Genomic DNA, 8,406 nt, shown 5'->3' with positions numbered 1-8,406 from the left:
ACTATATAACCTATTTTTATAAGTACTTATGTGTGAGTGGCCTCATGTGTTAGCCTTCTATTCTAGATAATAGATATGTAACCAGAACGTGTAAACAACGATTTTTTTTGTTTCAAATGATTTATGACGGTAGTTTGGTTACACGATGGTCGAACTTGGTAAAGAACGATAACTCTCTTTAGTAGTTTATGTTTTAGAACCGGTACAACAAATCTGCAAGGTCTTTTAATAAGCTTTCCAATATCTACGTCTGCTCTGCTTACATTGTCTTACATGATATTCATTACATCTTAGTAAGTAAAGTTCCCATTTCAGACCTTGTGGTCTATAGGGCAGATGATGTAAAGGTCATCTGTTTCTGTGGCCTACGGTTAACAAAGGTGTCATGTGGCCAGCACAACGACCAACCGCCTTTACTTTTCCCCAACTAATGCCAGTTACCCATTAGAGCTGGGTGGACTCAGAGGCGCCCGAAGATCCCGAAATTAAAAAATCCCAGGATTCGAACCCCTGTCCCTGGTTCGGAAGCCAAGCGCTTTACTGCTCAGCCACCGCGCCTCCTCATTACATCTTACATAACATTTATTATTTCTTACATGGGTTTGAAGGTCGATTCTGAAGTTGATTACATTCACTTACACTTTCTTTATAGTCGAAAGGAAGGTCGATTCTGTTGATTACATTCGCTTACACTTTCTTTATAGTCGAAAGGAAGGTCGAGTCTGAAGTTGATTACATTCGCTTACACTTTCTTTATAGTCGAAAGGAAGGTCGATTCTGAAGTTGATTACATTCGCTTACACTTTCTTTATAGTCGAAAGGAAGGTCGAGTCTGAAGTTGATTACATTCGCTTACACTTTCTTTATAGTCGAAAGGAAGGTCGAGTCTGAAGTTGATTACATTCGCTTACACTTTCTTTATAGTCGAAAGGAAGGTCGATTCTGAAGTTGATTACATTCGCTTACACTTTCTTTATAGTCGAAAGGAAGGTCGAGTCTGAAGTTGATTACATTCGCTTACACTTTCTTTATAGTCGAAAGGAAGGTCGAGTCTGAAGTTGATTACATTCGCTTACACTTTCTTTATAGTCGAAAGGAAGGTCGAGTCTGAAGTTGATTACATTCGCTTACACTTTCTTTATAGTCGAAAGGAAGGTCGAGTCTGAAGTTGATTACATTCGCTTACACTTTCTTTATAGATAGTGAAGAGTAGAAAGAAGGGTGAAAGTACAACGGCGCCTGGTGGTTACAGATGCCTGACCTGTGACCGCAGCTGTGTACAATCATGAATTGGCCTCTTTAGTCACACAAGAAGTCGTAAAGGGAAAAGATTATCTTTCGAGACGTAAAATGCCACAGTTATATTTAAAGTAAATGATTGTCGATAGTTTTGTGGGATATTATCAGAAAATTATAATAATAGTAATTGTAGACACTATATTAGGGCAGGGGTGGGCAAATTACGGTCGCGTTTCACATGCGGCCCGCCGAAGTATTTTATGCGGCCGCAGACACCTAAAGAAATCTGGTGTGCCCACACATTACATAAATATAAAAATGCAACTATATTAAAAATAAATAATTGTAAATATCTTTAATTTATTAAAACTTTTGATTCTTATCACTAATAATGAAGAGGCTAAAAAAAACAACAATGTCTCTAGACGTCATTCTAAAAAAGTTTAAAGTAAACGAAGATTATTTTAAATGGCAATAATTCGAAAAATTCAGTCAAAGACACAAGCCCAGGCCAGTATTTATTCAATGCTATGAAGAACTGTGTTGAAAGTGTTAGGTTGGCTTGTACAAGGTGGCAAGGGTAACAACTGATGGAGAAAAAGAGTCTTTTTAATAAAATAAAGAACAATTTCCCAAGCCTAAACTAATAACTGGAAAGTTTACACAAAGCTGCATTGAATATGAAGTTAAAAGACAGTGTCATCAAAAGGAACAGTTTTGGCATAGGGCTGACCTAAGGCATAGGCAAACTATGCAGCTGCCTAGGACCTACGACTGTTGGGGGCCTCGTATAAGACCTTCCGTGTTCGTTACTTTAGAGCTGGGATAGCGAAACTAATTATCACTGTTATTGTTGAAGTACACTAGGTTTTTAATAAATTGCATACTTTTAGTTTTTTCGCAGTTAATTTTTATTTTTCTATTTTATTTGGTGCTACCAAATTCACTTTGCCTAGGGCCTCCAATTATCTAAGGCCGGCCCTGACTGGCTATTCCGAAAAGTACTTGAAGATTCGGAAACAAAACATTCCGATGTTCGGGAACACAGTTATTCCACTGGCCTAGCATTAGAATAATATGGAATCTCAATGAAGAAATTATTAGGTTTCTTGAAGGACATTGACTGTCACTTTGTTACTAATATTTCTAATGAAGAGATGAAGTTGGACTTCATGTTTAGTAGCGGAAGCATAGCAATATGTTGTTTGCACATGAAATGTAAGTGCATCTTAAATCTTTTCGAGGCCAGCAACTGAATCCAGGTTTTCTCATTTTCATTGGTGAAAGGAGAAACTATTTCTAGTGAAATTGTTGAAAAGTACAATACTTATTTGGATTCATTGATTGTGGAATTTGAAAGCACATTTTAAGACGTCAAGAACTTGGAACAAGTTTTCAATACCCTCAGCTAACCATCTAGAGCAGAAGCTGATTCAGCTCCGGAGGAAATACCTCCAAGCAAATTATGATCTGAAAAAGAACTTCCAGCCAGTTCTATCGCTGGAGTTAAAAAAAACAACAACTTTGCAGTTAAACTTTCACATTATTTGGAACCACATTCATCTGTGAACATATTTTTTTTTGTTTGAAAATTATCAAGTGTTAAAACAGATCGAGGATGATTGACTGTAATTGACAGTAGTCACAAGAAAAACAACTAGTTAGCTAGTTCCAAGATTCCGAAAAATTATGCACGAGATTAAACAGTTCTATAATTTATATTAAGTACCACTATACATTTGTGGTGAAAGTTTGTGATCAAAACTGACTGTTACCGTATAAAAAAAAATCATTCGTAAAATTAGTTCAAGAAATTGCTAACTCTTGTTGTAATTCCTCAATTGTAGTGCAATATTTATATATATATATATTTGGGGACTGGGGTGCCGCATATATATATATATGGCACCCCAGTCCCCAAATTTTTTTTAATGCGGCCCAAGGTAGAAAAAGGTTGCCCACCCCTGTCAGGGGAATAGATAACAATCTTTATTTTTGTTTTCAATAAAAGACACATAATATCAACATTATCTTATTTACATAGTAACAATGCTAATTGTATCTGAAGTACGAGTACAAAGGAAGAAAATGACATTAGAAAATGTCTCATTATTTACAGTAAAGTAGGCCTAATTCAGAAAAAAATATTAACATGGAGCTTTATGTGCAGGCCTACAAAGTACGAAGCATAGCGACATTAGAGAATCAAATGTTTAGCTATAGAGTTCTGGGCGATCTGATCGGGTAGAATAGATCTGTTCAAGAGTTACTATGTAATATTGTTTTGCAACCTATTTCGGACAGGAGGAATGCACATTTTTAACAAATGTGTTACGGGCGGAATCTCGCCAAATATTGTCGAGTCGAATCGAACTGACCATCGGCGTCTTTTTTTAATGTACAGTGGACGGGAATTTTAGGGGACCGGTTGGTGGGCCTACATAGCCGGATTAGGTCCTCGGGCCGTAGTTTGGGCGTTACTGAGGTAGCACATCCCCCAACCATGCCGTCACGTGTGCATGACATTGGAATGTCATCACAATCGTGAACAGAATGACATCGGTCTCACTCTCTCCCTGAACCGTCTGTGTTTACACGCCTGTGTGCCATCGCCGACTTGCTCGCTTTGAATAGACGGACATTTCAGTTTGGTGCATGACGCCATCTTTCTAGCGGGCCTAGGCCACAAGTATGTGACAACTACAAAGCTAGGTCAGGCCTTAGAAAAATGTTTCTGAAAAAAATTTCTTTTGTACTTGAGTACCTTGATTGGACTCAAGGCAAACTGTGAATACACTAAACTGCATGAAAGAGAATCATCTGTAATAGATATTTTGAACAAGACTTAATAACTATTAACATATAACTTATTATCTTGGTTGTTATGTTCGTATCTCTTATGTTTTGTATTGTTGAAGTAATCCGTAACAATATTCTCTTTTTGGTTAATAAAGAAAAGAAGATGTTATGTTAGTAACTTTGTTTTGTATTGTTATATTGTTAGAGTAATCTCTCTGACGTTATATTGTTTCGTCATAAAATGCTTATAAGCTGTTGTTTGTTTTATTCAAAAATTGCTTTTGTTGTTGTTCAATACTTGTTTTTCTTGTTATTAACAATCCTGACATTCCATTTCATTTAATACATGCTGTCCTCTTCTGCACTCCGTTGTTCACTCACTCCCCCCCCCCTTGTACATATTCAGTGTAACCTTACACACTCTGTTAGCTGTTCACTCTACCAAGTACAACAGTAAATGGTCAGCTAGTTTGTCCGTGCACAGCCACACACAATAAACTACTTAGTAACTCAAAACAAACACACTTAATTCAACACCATAAACATCTTTTCAAAAACAAAAATTCCACACACAAAAAAATTATTTTAAAAACTATGATTTTGTCAAACTTATATTTTATAAAGGTTGCTTCCCTTGTTTCGCTAACTTCGCAAGCTGAAGTGTTGTACATTGTCACAACTATCTTCGTGTGTTAGAGTGCTCCTCGTGCCACAACACTGAAACACCTCCACCCACTGCTTTATAGACATCGAGTTTTGGTTTTAGCTCTGAGACGTGGGTGCTCTATAGCAGTGGCGTAGTTAGAAATTAGGGGGCCTGGGGGGTCTTGACCTCTTTAGGGGCCTCTGCATTGTGACATTCGACATCATGGCATGAGATAATGGCGTAATATTTAATGTAAGAACAAATTTCGGACACTCATTTGGGGGGGATTAGTACTGCTCTATAGGAGGCATTTCAGCCTTGTAAGACTCCCCGAACGCTGGAGACTGCTGTGGACTGCATAGAAGCACTACTTACCTCTCACATCTGCACTGGGACGGACACCTATCCCGTAAGGTTATGTTGTGGTCAGGTAGTTGGCTATGATGTGCCCCTGTCGTATATGAAGTGCCTTTCTTCTGTTAACAATGGTCATCACAGTACGTTCCACGGTAGTCTCGTTTCATATTGTTACAGACTGGACGAAGAAGCCAACAATTATCTACTCTGGAAAGATTTAACTCTTTCTCTCCTAATCGACGATACCATCGTTGATTTGACCTTCATTAAATTTAAATTAATAATTAATTTTAAAAACTTTTCTTTATGTTATATAGAAGGAGCATGCATTCCCCTTGAATCCTAGACCAAATAAAACATTTTCTGATCACAACGAGACAAAGCTATTGAAGCTTAATTATAATATGGCAGTGAAATAGTAATGAGCAAAATGAAGAATTCCATCTGAAAGTGAAAAAATAATTACGGAGAGAAAGAGTTAAAGTCGCCTAAGGAAGATGGCCAGATGCTGATAGAGCGCCTTCGATACAAGCTTAAACAATGGAACACAGTTTTGTGTGTGTGGGTGTGTGCATGAAGCTAGTGATTTATAAAAGTCATTATGTAAGGTGTATCAATATAGCTACCACTGTAACATAATAAATTGTCTTGATTCAAAAGTGTTGGTAAGAAAGTTGTGCTGGTTTTTTTTTTCATAGTTTGGTTTATTGAACATGTTGAAAGAAGTGCAATTAAATTTGTTCATTTCAGCAAAAAAACCTGAAAGAAATGAAAAAATTCTAGTTCTCTATCCAAATTCTTTTTTGAAGTAACGTCTGTATTTTATAAGATAAGATAAGATGATTTAAATTAATTTCTTTTTCTACTTTGACAAATTTTAACGGTAGAACTCAAGTTTTCCCAATTATGTCAATGAGCTAGTAATTTTTTCCTCAAAATATACACCAACTGTTAAAATTGTTAGAGCAGTTTTCGAGATCTGTGTCCACCCATGTTTTAGGTTTTGCCCAGAAGTTTCCACGAAGGTACAAGTTAAATAGAAGTATTATTTTAAAAAACAAAATCCTTCAAAACGATGTCTCAAGGTAAAGAAAAAAAATACTATAACCCCCCCTCTTTTTTTTTTTTTTAAGAAGAGTGCTACAAAAAAGGGACAAAACTCTTGCGTGATGTGCTAGCTAATTGCTTGCTCTTGAAAAAGTCCAAAGCAGTGCCCTTTGTAAATGTCATGGCAATGCCCCGGTTATGGGTACACAGTGTGCGCTTAACGTTAAAGGGACATAGATCTACAATCTGGTCTGCATGTAAAGACAAGCATGTGGCGGCATGTGAAACAGACGTGTGCTGGTGTGTGAGTGAATCTGTGGTGTACATAACGTAAGACAATGTGTGTGTGTGTGTGTGTTTGGTTGTGTATGTTTAAAAACCCGAAATACATTTTATAAATGAACTGTCTTGCTATTAGTTCTGTGTGGAATGTCCGTCCGTCCGTCCCGTTTAGATCTCGTAAACTAGAAAAGATAGTGAAAATCCGACATCATAATATTTTAGACCATTCAAAATTCTGATGCAACGGTTACTTTTTTCTTTTCTGAAAGCGAAAAATTTAATTTGTTAAATCACTTACGCAATCAGTTTTTTTTCTGCATAAAAATACACCATTTTTACAACTATTCACTATTAATAGTATCAAACACTGGAGGCTCTTTAGTAGGGGAGACGACTAATTACCAAATTTTTTACACATTTATGCAAATGGTTTTAGATTTTTGTCAAAAATTTTTTTTTTTACATTTGTATTGGTTAGTTCTATACGTTCTGTCATATTAACTATTACGTTTACACACAAAAAAAATGCAGACATTATAGAACACTTACTAAAATATTTTTTTAATTTTTTTTTTACGGAAATGTACTATTCTTCAGAATTTGAATAAGAGATTGACCCTTTACAAAACAATTAGATCAATTAGATATTCATTATAAGACATCAGTAAGGCCAGGTTCACATCTAACTTCACATTTACTTTCACCTATCCTTTGGTCTGCTGGACCGCTGGGGCACCACACAAGATCTGTCAACCTTCTTTCTCCATTCTTCTCTGTCATTAGTCTTAGAATTTCATTCTGATGTTCTTTCTGAAAATATTGAAACCTGCCTTTTTACCTGCCTGGGTGGACCACTTCGGGGGCCGATTTTGAGTTTGTGTTTCGACACAAACTGTCTTTGTAACCTTGTTGAATTCTTAAGACTTATTATTGCAAAGAAGTCATTTTGCAAGTTTTTCTTTAATGCGTCACTTAGCGGCTAGCGGGGAGTAATTACATATTCAAGAATAACGGTAGATTTAAATTTTGACTTATTTCTACCAAACAAGTCTGAAGTACAAGGATTAAATATGTTTACTTCCCCATATTCTATGGTATGGGACTTTTGTTTAGATGGCTCTTTTGTGTTGTGAGTGTGGGTCGGTTTTTTTCTCATAAATTATCCGATTATGTCTTAAGATATTCAAAACTTGACATGTGAGACTCACGGTTCAAAGTTCATAGAAGCAGCGACCACCACCACAACCTGTGACATATTGCGACTTAATTAATCCCATGGGGTTAATTCCTGCTGGCGTAGGGACGGGGTGGGGGTGGGGGTTCTAGCTTCAGTGAGGTGGGCATACAGAGTGTAAGCCGAATGTGTGTGTGTGTGAGAGAGAGAAATAGAGATCGAGAGAGAGAGAGGGGGGGGGGCTGGTGGGAATACAAAAAGAAAGGGAAAAAAAACAACTTAAAATAAAGATCTTAATTTGAAAACGAGTCATTGAAAGAGAGAATATGAGAAAAAAAGAGAGAGAGAGAGTGACAGAGGATGAGAGCTAGAGTGACGAGAAAGAAAAGAGAGAGAGAGAGAGAGAGAGAGAGAGAGAGAGAGAGAGAGAGAGAGAGAGTAGAGCAAGATATCTTAAACTTAAATTAAAGATCTTCATTTCGTTCTCTCGTGTGTTTCTTGTCTTTAGCCCGTTCACACTGTCTCCACCCCCACCCCCCAATCAACACACCCTCCTCTTGTTCACTTTCTCTCTCTCTCTCTGAAGTTTACTTAAACTTTAACGCCTCTTTGTCCCACCCCTCCCCCAAACTTTGTAATTTCAAACCTCCTGTTACCCTGCTGTACTTACACTGTTTCGCACCATCTCTCTCGTTTCTAACTACTCTGAGCAACAAAAGCACTAGCCAACACAACTGGACCTGGGCAAAAAAAAAGTCCCCAACCCTCCCCCATATACCTTTCTGCTACATTGACCTCGTCTACAGTTACCGCGCCTCCTGCAGTAACACCATACACGAGACCCCCTCTTTTCTATCGGATA

The sequence above is a fragment of the Biomphalaria glabrata genome, chromosome 8 (genome assembly GCF_947242115.1).
Source record: "Biomphalaria glabrata chromosome 8, xgBioGlab47.1, whole genome shotgun sequence".
Taxonomy (NCBI): domain Eukaryota; kingdom Metazoa; phylum Mollusca; class Gastropoda; family Planorbidae; genus Biomphalaria; species Biomphalaria glabrata.
Note: the sequence above shows the minus strand (reverse complement) of the source record.